Below are 8,011 nucleotides of genomic sequence, written 5' to 3' on the forward strand. Positions count from 1 at the left end.
AATGGCTTCCCACTGACAGAGGGCATGGTTAGATGGGATTTTGGGAAGAAATTCTTCCCTGTGAGGGTGGGGAGGCCCTGGCACAGGTTGCCCAGAGAAGCTGTGGCTGCCCCATCCCTGGAAGTGTCCAAGGCCAGGTTGGATGGGGCTTGGAGCAACCTGGGCTAGTGGAAGGTGTCCCTGCCCATGGCAGAGTGGTTGGAACTGGATGATCTTCAAGGTCCCTTCCAATTCGAGCTATTCTAGGATTCAGAACATGGCATTAGACTCTCCTAGAATACTATGTACAGATCCCTTCCTCACCCCCCTTCCTCTGTAGCTCATTCTTGTTCCCTTGCTATGAAAAGTTTGGTTGTCTTCTCCTTTTTCTGGCTGAATCTTTCCACGGCAGTTAGCTGCCATGGTGATGGAAGTTACAGAAATTAGTAAGAGAAGAGTCATAATTAACAATTGACTGACAGTCCCATCTGACCTGAGACAGTAGCTGAAAGCTGCCTCCCACTTCAATCTGCTTGCCACAAACCAGCCAGGAACATGCAGATTTGATAGCCAGGGTGGTTTGGCTACTTGGCTCCCTTCCTGCAGTGGATGTCCTCAGTGGATTTGGTGCTCAAAGCATCAGTGAGGATGTGTCACCATTGCCCTCTTCTGGATCAGCAACCAAGTCTGCTCCAAAGCTTGGGAGATGTCACTGTACAGTGATGGCAACACGTGGTGACTCCAAGGGAACCCTTTCATAAGTGACCACTGGCACCTCATGCAGGTGCTTTGCATTATTTCACTCAAAGAGCTTCAAGTTCTTCTGCATTTCTCCTTCTGGAGTGGTGACTACACTGCAGGGCAGATTTACAGCAGATGGTGGATTCAAATGGATGGAGAAATTAGAAAAAAAAATTAATGCTAAATATATGACTAATTCAGGATCTCTGTGAGTGTGTACCAGTGCGAAAGGTGGGTGGTTCAAAACCTCCTGGGAGCACGGGGATTTCAGGTTCAAACGAAAGATGTGTGGTTAAACTGAGGAACTCCTTGCCACAGGATGCTGAAGAGGCTAAAAATGTATATGAACTTAAAGGGAACCTGGAAAAGTTTGTGGAAGAGAAATTCAATGAGGGTTACTAATTACACAGAACTTCGAACCATTTATATAAGTTACATTTCAACATGAAATACATATTTATGGAAGAAAAGTCTTCCTAGTCCTGTCTAGGCACCTTCTTTGGGGGTATGTATGTGACACGTTCCTGAATCAGCCCTTTGCTGACCCAGTACAACACACTTCTGTTGGTATGGAAAAGCACATGGGTCTAATCAGGGGCCAGGTCCTCAGCTGCTGCCTCAAGGTTTTATTCAGCCAGAGGCAGGTGGAGATTCAGTAACTGCTCAGTGACACACTCGGGGCCTGGCCCACCATCGAGCCCTTGAGATCTGGTGATTTTGTAATGCACAAAATTATGCAGAAACCGTACTGTTTTATACAGGGAAGAAAATTAGCCAGGCTCAGCGAGGCACATTACTTATGGACTGAGCGAGGCAATTTGTGACATCAGCTGGAAAGAATTTCTGCACTTGTCTGCCTGCTGGAGTACGTGCAATATGGTAACGAGGAGCACCAAACCTGCCACTGGAAATTATGGGGCTGTTGTCAGCATCCAAGGACTGAAAATAGGTAGGAAATAGGAAACTGGTGAGGAGTTTCAGCAGCTTGACCCAGCTCTGTAATGGACTTCAGAGTCAAGAGCAGGTTGATGACAGCTGTTAATCCCTCCTAGCACAGCCCTTCGTCGCAGCTCTGCCTGTGTTCCCTGCTGTTGAATAATGCATCTCCCAAACAGGGAAAAAACAGGAGTGGGCATCTCCCCTTTCACCCAGCACGGGGGAAAGGAAAGATGGGAGAATGAGTCCCTGACAGCAGGGAAAATGATGGATGAGAGAGGCAGGAGATGAGTGGAGTGCCTGGCACATGGAAGCAGAATGGTAGGTCCTGGGTAAATGAGGACTGGTGGGGACATAGGAGGGGACATATATCCCCAAGACAAGGATTTAGGGGAAAAGATGGCACACAGACCTCTTGAGTCACGGGGCAGATCAGAGTGATGTTGAGTGTTTCTGAGATTGGTTAGAGCATAGTGCTAATAATATCAAGGTTGTGGGTTTGATCCCTCTACGGACCATTCACTTAAGGGTTGGACTCGATGATCCCCGTGGGTCCCTTTCAACTCAGAATATTCTGTGATTCTGGTGCAGACTGGGACTGTCCAGGAAAGTAAAAATGGAAAGCAAAGTGCCCACAGTGCAGTGCAGTCAGTCCCAGCAGAGGTCCTAACTTTGAACAGCGGGACAGAAGGCACAAACCCACAGCTGAGGTATCCAACATTGTCTGCACTGGGTCTCTGCCAAATGAAGATCCAGACACTGCACTGCAGAGGTCTGGAGAGGAACCCGTGTGACAGAGCCGTTCTCTGTCATTTGTCAAGGGTGATAAATGGGACACAGCACAAGTAGAACACAACACACATAAAAGATGCTCTTTAGGGTCTGGATGATAGAGTGCCTGGAAGATAGATCAGGGACTAAAAGTCAGGGTTCCTGACCCCTGATTAAACTTTGGCACGTGCAAACTTACACTGGACAAAAGACACACTCTGCTCCAGTTCCCTGCTTTCCAGCAAGTGTAACAGTCACCGCCTGCCCTAGAAAGCGAGCATCCTCCGTTCATGTTTGGGGAGCTCCTGGAGAGCAGAAGCTCTCCAAGAGCAAAGAATTATCTCTTCAGCATCATCTCTTCAGCATCCTGCAAGAACATGCCAGCAACATTTAACTTCCCCTCAAATCCGGTGGCAGATCACAGCGATTGGCGGGTCTCGCATGTGTGTGACTGTGAGTCACCCAGTATTACTGATCTTCATATTAATCTATTGTTGTAAATGACTTGGAGCTGCCTACAGACAATCCTTCAGAGTACAGAACAATGGAGAACCTGCACATCTGAAGAAAGCCTCCTCTGCATGGCAACTTATTGCCATCGTAACCAGCATAAACAAGAGCAATTAAGACAATTTCAGAGCATCACCTCCTCCCTCTGGGGTCTTAATTAGAGCACGCTCAGAAGGGGGCTGGGGCAGAAGCAGCAAGGGCTGGGAATTAACTTGTGAGGGAAAAGAAGGGTAGGAAGAGTGTCAGATTCAGAGGATTGCTTACTCTCCATCCCATAGCAAAGGGCAAGTGGGGGGAGAGATTTGATCAGCTCCGTGGGAGATAGAAAAGGCTCAGAGAAGCAGAGATTTGCTGCTGTCTAACACTCACACCAGCTGTCAGGACCCTGCAGAAGAGTTTGGTGACATATCCAGGCAATCAAAAGTAGCCAGAATGGGTGAGAAAGACACAGGCATTGCTCAGAAGTATAACAGGGTCCTGACCCATAGCTCTTGGTAGAATCAGGGTTGGATTGGACTGATGGCCTTCTAGGAGCAAAGTGTTAAGGAAGAAGGTCTTTGAAAGTTGATTGTCTATCCCAGCAAATAAAGACAAGCCTCAACACAGTGCTGTTGGATTAGTGTATAGGTTGTTTGCACATGCTCTGTAAAGCTTTGCTATATGCTACTGATCTACGAGCATTCAGATGACTGAGAAGCTGTTTGTGGGTGGCTGTGCAGCGAGGAGAGATGGAAAACTGGGAAGCTCTCCTGTGAGAAAACTGCCAGGAGATGAGAGCTTACATATTAGAGGGACTGACCTGTACAAATACTCCGGGGAAGGAAGGGAGACAGTTCATATCAGCTCAATGATGGCACCTCTTCTTTTGGCAATCTGGCCCCTTGCAATGGAGAAGAAGTGGATGGGACTCTGGAGCAGAGCTTTTGTGAAGGTTTTCATAGGATTGAATACTGCAGGAACTATATGATTTCCAGTTGACTCTTCTCAGATTTAAGACAGAAGTCAGAAAGGAGGTTCCTGCATTTTCAGTGTATAAATAGCCTGATGGAAGCATACAGGAGCTCATTTTGGTATGTATGATGGACTCAGATAATTTTATTTAAAAACTATAGGAATTTATCCAGCTACTCCTGCAACAAGCTCACCAGCTTCTCTTTAATATGTGTGTAATGACATCTACTCGTGCTTCAGGTGGATCACAAAACTCACCTGAGAGCCAAAATGGTTCTTTCCATTCTCTACAGAGACAATCTTTTCCTTTTTACTTGAAATTTGCTATCACAGATTTGATTGTCTCCTTAAAAAAAAAAAAAAAAAGGAAGAAAAGTGGCACATTAACTTGCAGGGAGAAGAGAGGAGCTAAATCTGAGATCTCTTATCTGAATCTTCTTGATGCCTAAGTGCTGGATAATTGGAATTGCTGTCTTAGCCATAAAGGCTGTTTTGCTCAGATGTTCCTAACCTCATATAGCCTTCTCCTTTCTGCTCCTCTAGTGCAGAACCCTTGTTCTAGAATCTCAGGAGATACGTGAAATCTGACCTTGAATGGAGAGAGATCCCACAGAAACTTCCTAGAAGCCAGCGGGAGACGAGCGCTTTGCAAAATGAGAAACCCAATGTCTCTGGAGTCAAGAGCTGTTCAGAAGCAGGGTCACACAGCCAACCACATGATCCAACTTTCCCTTAGCTAAGACTTTTGACAATCCTAGTTCAAACCCTCCCAGTCAAAGCATTTCCTATCATCAGGCAGGTTTTTAAGAGGGAAACAGTGTGTGAAATAGTCATGTTGTTAAGAGCAGGGCTATCTACTGTGGTCATTGTCTTGTGCTAATTATGTGTGCATAGGATGGGTGTGCAGAGCTTGAGTCCACCTGCAAAAACACAGATGAGTCTATAAAGAAGAATAACTATTAGTGGTTCCTGATATTCAAGAAAAGACAGCTTTCCCCATGGATATCTTGTTTAGGTACTGCCTGGAGGGCCAATAGTGAGGACTCAGCAATTCGGAACATCAGCATACATATTTAGGAACCTCATGTCAAATGCCTTCTAAAATATAGCAAAAAAAAAAAAAGTCCATTTGACAGTGAAAAATGGGGAGATGTGAACAGCTGAATCTGTTCTCTGACACTGACTCACCAAGGGACTTGGAGCGAGTCACCTTATTTCTCCATAATTCAAACACTCCCTTGTAAAATGAGGCCAGCAGCAAAGCAGGTGCAGCATTTTCTGTAGTGCTTAGGTCTGTACCTGCTGATGTGTGTTTGGGCTGGGTTGCACAGGAGTTTTCAGTTCAGAAGAATGGCCTGTAGAGAGACATCAGTGTTTGTTAATCCATGCTTTATAATGTTCTGACATCTGGAAGGGCAGAGCAGAATCATTATTGTTAGGATGATGACCACTGTGTCCCTTATTAAGAGGAAATTAAAAATAGGAAGTGGTTATAATTATCATTTTGGACACCATTCCAGTGGCATCATTCTCAACACAGTGCCAGGATTATAAAGTAATAGCAAAGGGAATGTCAATGTACAATTCCTTTTTTTCAGTGCAGCACGAGTGTAAGCCAGTAGGATCCCTGCTATCTCCTTCCCTGACATCCAGCCGTGCCTTTCCCAATATGGCTCGCTCCCACTTTCTGAGGTCCATTGTGACGTTAACAAAGGCAGCCCAGTGGTATTGTTACATCCACATGATGGAAAGGGACAGAGAGAAAAAAAACCACAAAAAACAACAGAATCTCTAGAGATGAAAACAATCAGCTTGTACCGTTCCAGAGGGGAAGGAAAGAATTTCCCAGATGAAGATTTATCACTATCCCTGTCTCCTGCTCTAAGGCAAAGTGCTGTTGCCCGTTCCAAGCTCACCAGTTTTGCTCTCTGCTCCACACAAGGAAGGGAGAACCCGCCTTTGGAAACTGCTAACCTTTTCCTGCATGGAAAACCAAACGAAAGCACTTTGTTTGGGAAAGGCTTGCGCTGGGATTCATAATAAGCCATCGTTGACGTGACAGACCTTGTTGTTGACTTGGAGCCAAATCTTGAGGTCCTTGCCTGAAGGATCAGCAGGATTTGACCCCAGGACTGTTATTAGCCTTGACATCACCAGCTCCTGACATGGGATAGTTTTCCAGTGAACTTGCTTGAGAATGTTTAGAAATGTCAAGTGGCCGAGCCACGAGGACACAAGAACGAGAAGGTATCAAATTCGCCCAATTGAACGGGAGAATTCCAGTCCTCCCCCTCGCTCTCGCTGGCGATGGCAGAGCTGCTGACAACGTATGTCAGGGGTATGCCACGTTATCAGACCCCCTCTCAGCCCCGGCACCCTCTGTCAGCACAGTCCACGTGTGATATCCCTGCTAAGCGAGAGCAATGGGATCCCTACATAGGCTCAGAGACCCGCAAGAGAACTGTTTCAGGACTAATTATTGTGGTGGCGGACAGAGTTTGTGTCAAAGCTTTCACACAGAGGATGGGACGCTGTGTGAGCTGGGCAGGAGCCTACAAGTTCTGGTTGTGATGTGGTAATATTTTTCCAAAGGATGTTATGTCACACTAAGAGCTTTGAGACTTGGGAAGGAGAGGGGTAGAGGAGATTAAAGAAGCTGGAGAGCTGTAGGCACTGATGTAGCACTCATGAGGTGCAGCAATCCCCATACATTTATTTTTAGTCCATAAAAACCAGAATTCTGCACTGAACTCCAGCAGAGGAAGGGCTGTGTGTTAATTAAAACCTCTGGCCAAACTCTTTCTCCACGCTGGGACCATCTACGGCACTCACTTCAATACTTGCAGAACGACTCAGCTCACCGTGGTTTAAACCAAACTTCTCAACAACCTTTGTCATTCTCCATTGTCTTCACTGTGTTCAGTGGTGCCAACTTTCCTTGGATACATCCACACCACAGTAAATCTTACTCCCGTGCTCCTAGACTCAAATCGCCGTTCTGGTTGCTGACATTAGTCAAGGTCTAACAGGATCTACCATTCCATTCCCCCAGAAGATTTGTACCACCCAGATGCCATTATCGAGTGAAATTTCCGTTGTTTCACACAGCTAAAATCAGTTCCACTAACAAAAATGATAAGGTGTCAGAATCCGTATCGATCACATATATCCACCCATCTATCTTGCCATCTCTCTGCAATTTCCGCAATCCTTGAGAGCACCATTTGTTAGTGTGCTGCAGGAACTCATCCAAAATGCTTTAATATCCCTAAATTAATCGTGGAGGATTCACCTTCCCTTCCATCAGGGAAAACAAAAGCTTGAAATTCAAGGGGAGGGCTGCAATGTACTCGGCTGATTGGCTGGAAGATGCCTTCTCACCCACACGTCCTGCTCAGTAACATTTCCAAATATTTTTGAGCAAGCTGAAAACAATCGTGTTGGAGGGGCAGGGGGGCTGCTAATACCATATCGGTTTCACATTCTTAGGAGAGTTCCCAGCCCACCAATCTGCCATCCTATATCAGGCAATGAGCCTTCAGCTGGAAACTTTACCCTGGCTCTACCTATTGTCCAATGTTTTCCTTCCTGCCAGATGATTGGAATCACACCAGTTGTTAATTTTACACCTGCTGTTTGTGAATATCCCTGGGTGACCTTTCCGACAACAGCTACCACGGGGGATTTTGCAGCGGAGAGATGCACATACATCCAGGCAGGAGCAGATAGAAAGGGAACAGGAAGGGGCTCCTGATGAATGATGAGGGATTAAAATAGCTCTTGCTGGGGCCATAGTGGGATATCAGACAGCAGGAATGATGAGGCGGATGTTTAAAACGTAGTGAAGGGTCGCTCTAAGCACAGAGGGCAAAACAGTGTTAGCAGATCCCTTCCTCTCTTCAGCTCTCTCCTTGTGCCCAGCTCAGCAATGCAACCCCAAGAGCTTCTTGCAAAGGAAGAATGTCTCCCTGAGATGCTGAAGCCAAGGTCTGGAAAGTCTGAAAACTCTTTTATTTGAGAATCTGAAAGGAGTATCTGCCCTATGGCCCCATTCATCACTTCTTACCTTGGTGTAACTGACCCTAATGCCTGGAAGGGATTAATCACTCCAAGGGGGATGTGC

General features: G+C 46.1%; 1 long non-coding RNA gene across 1 annotated transcript; it reads right to left on the minus strand.

The window, feature by feature from the left end:
- Nucleotides 1-4,346: 4,346 nt before the first annotated feature.
- Nucleotides 4,347-5,535, minus strand: LOC127467441 (uncharacterized). The gene is made up of 3 exons (XR_007903125.1): nucleotides 5,471-5,535; nucleotides 5,188-5,243; nucleotides 4,347-4,808 (listed from the first exon to the last, which is right to left on the minus strand). It is a non-coding gene; the product is annotated as an uncharacterized LOC127467441 (long non-coding RNA).
- Between the last annotated feature and the right edge of the window lie 2,476 nt (nucleotides 5,536-8,011).

This window comes from Manacus candei, unplaced genomic scaffold (genome assembly GCF_025592945.1).
Source record: "Manacus candei isolate 608988 ecotype Guabito, Panama unplaced genomic scaffold, ASM2559294v1 h1tg000002l, whole genome shotgun sequence".
Lineage (NCBI taxonomy): Eukaryota > Metazoa > Chordata > Aves > Passeriformes > Pipridae > Manacus > Manacus candei.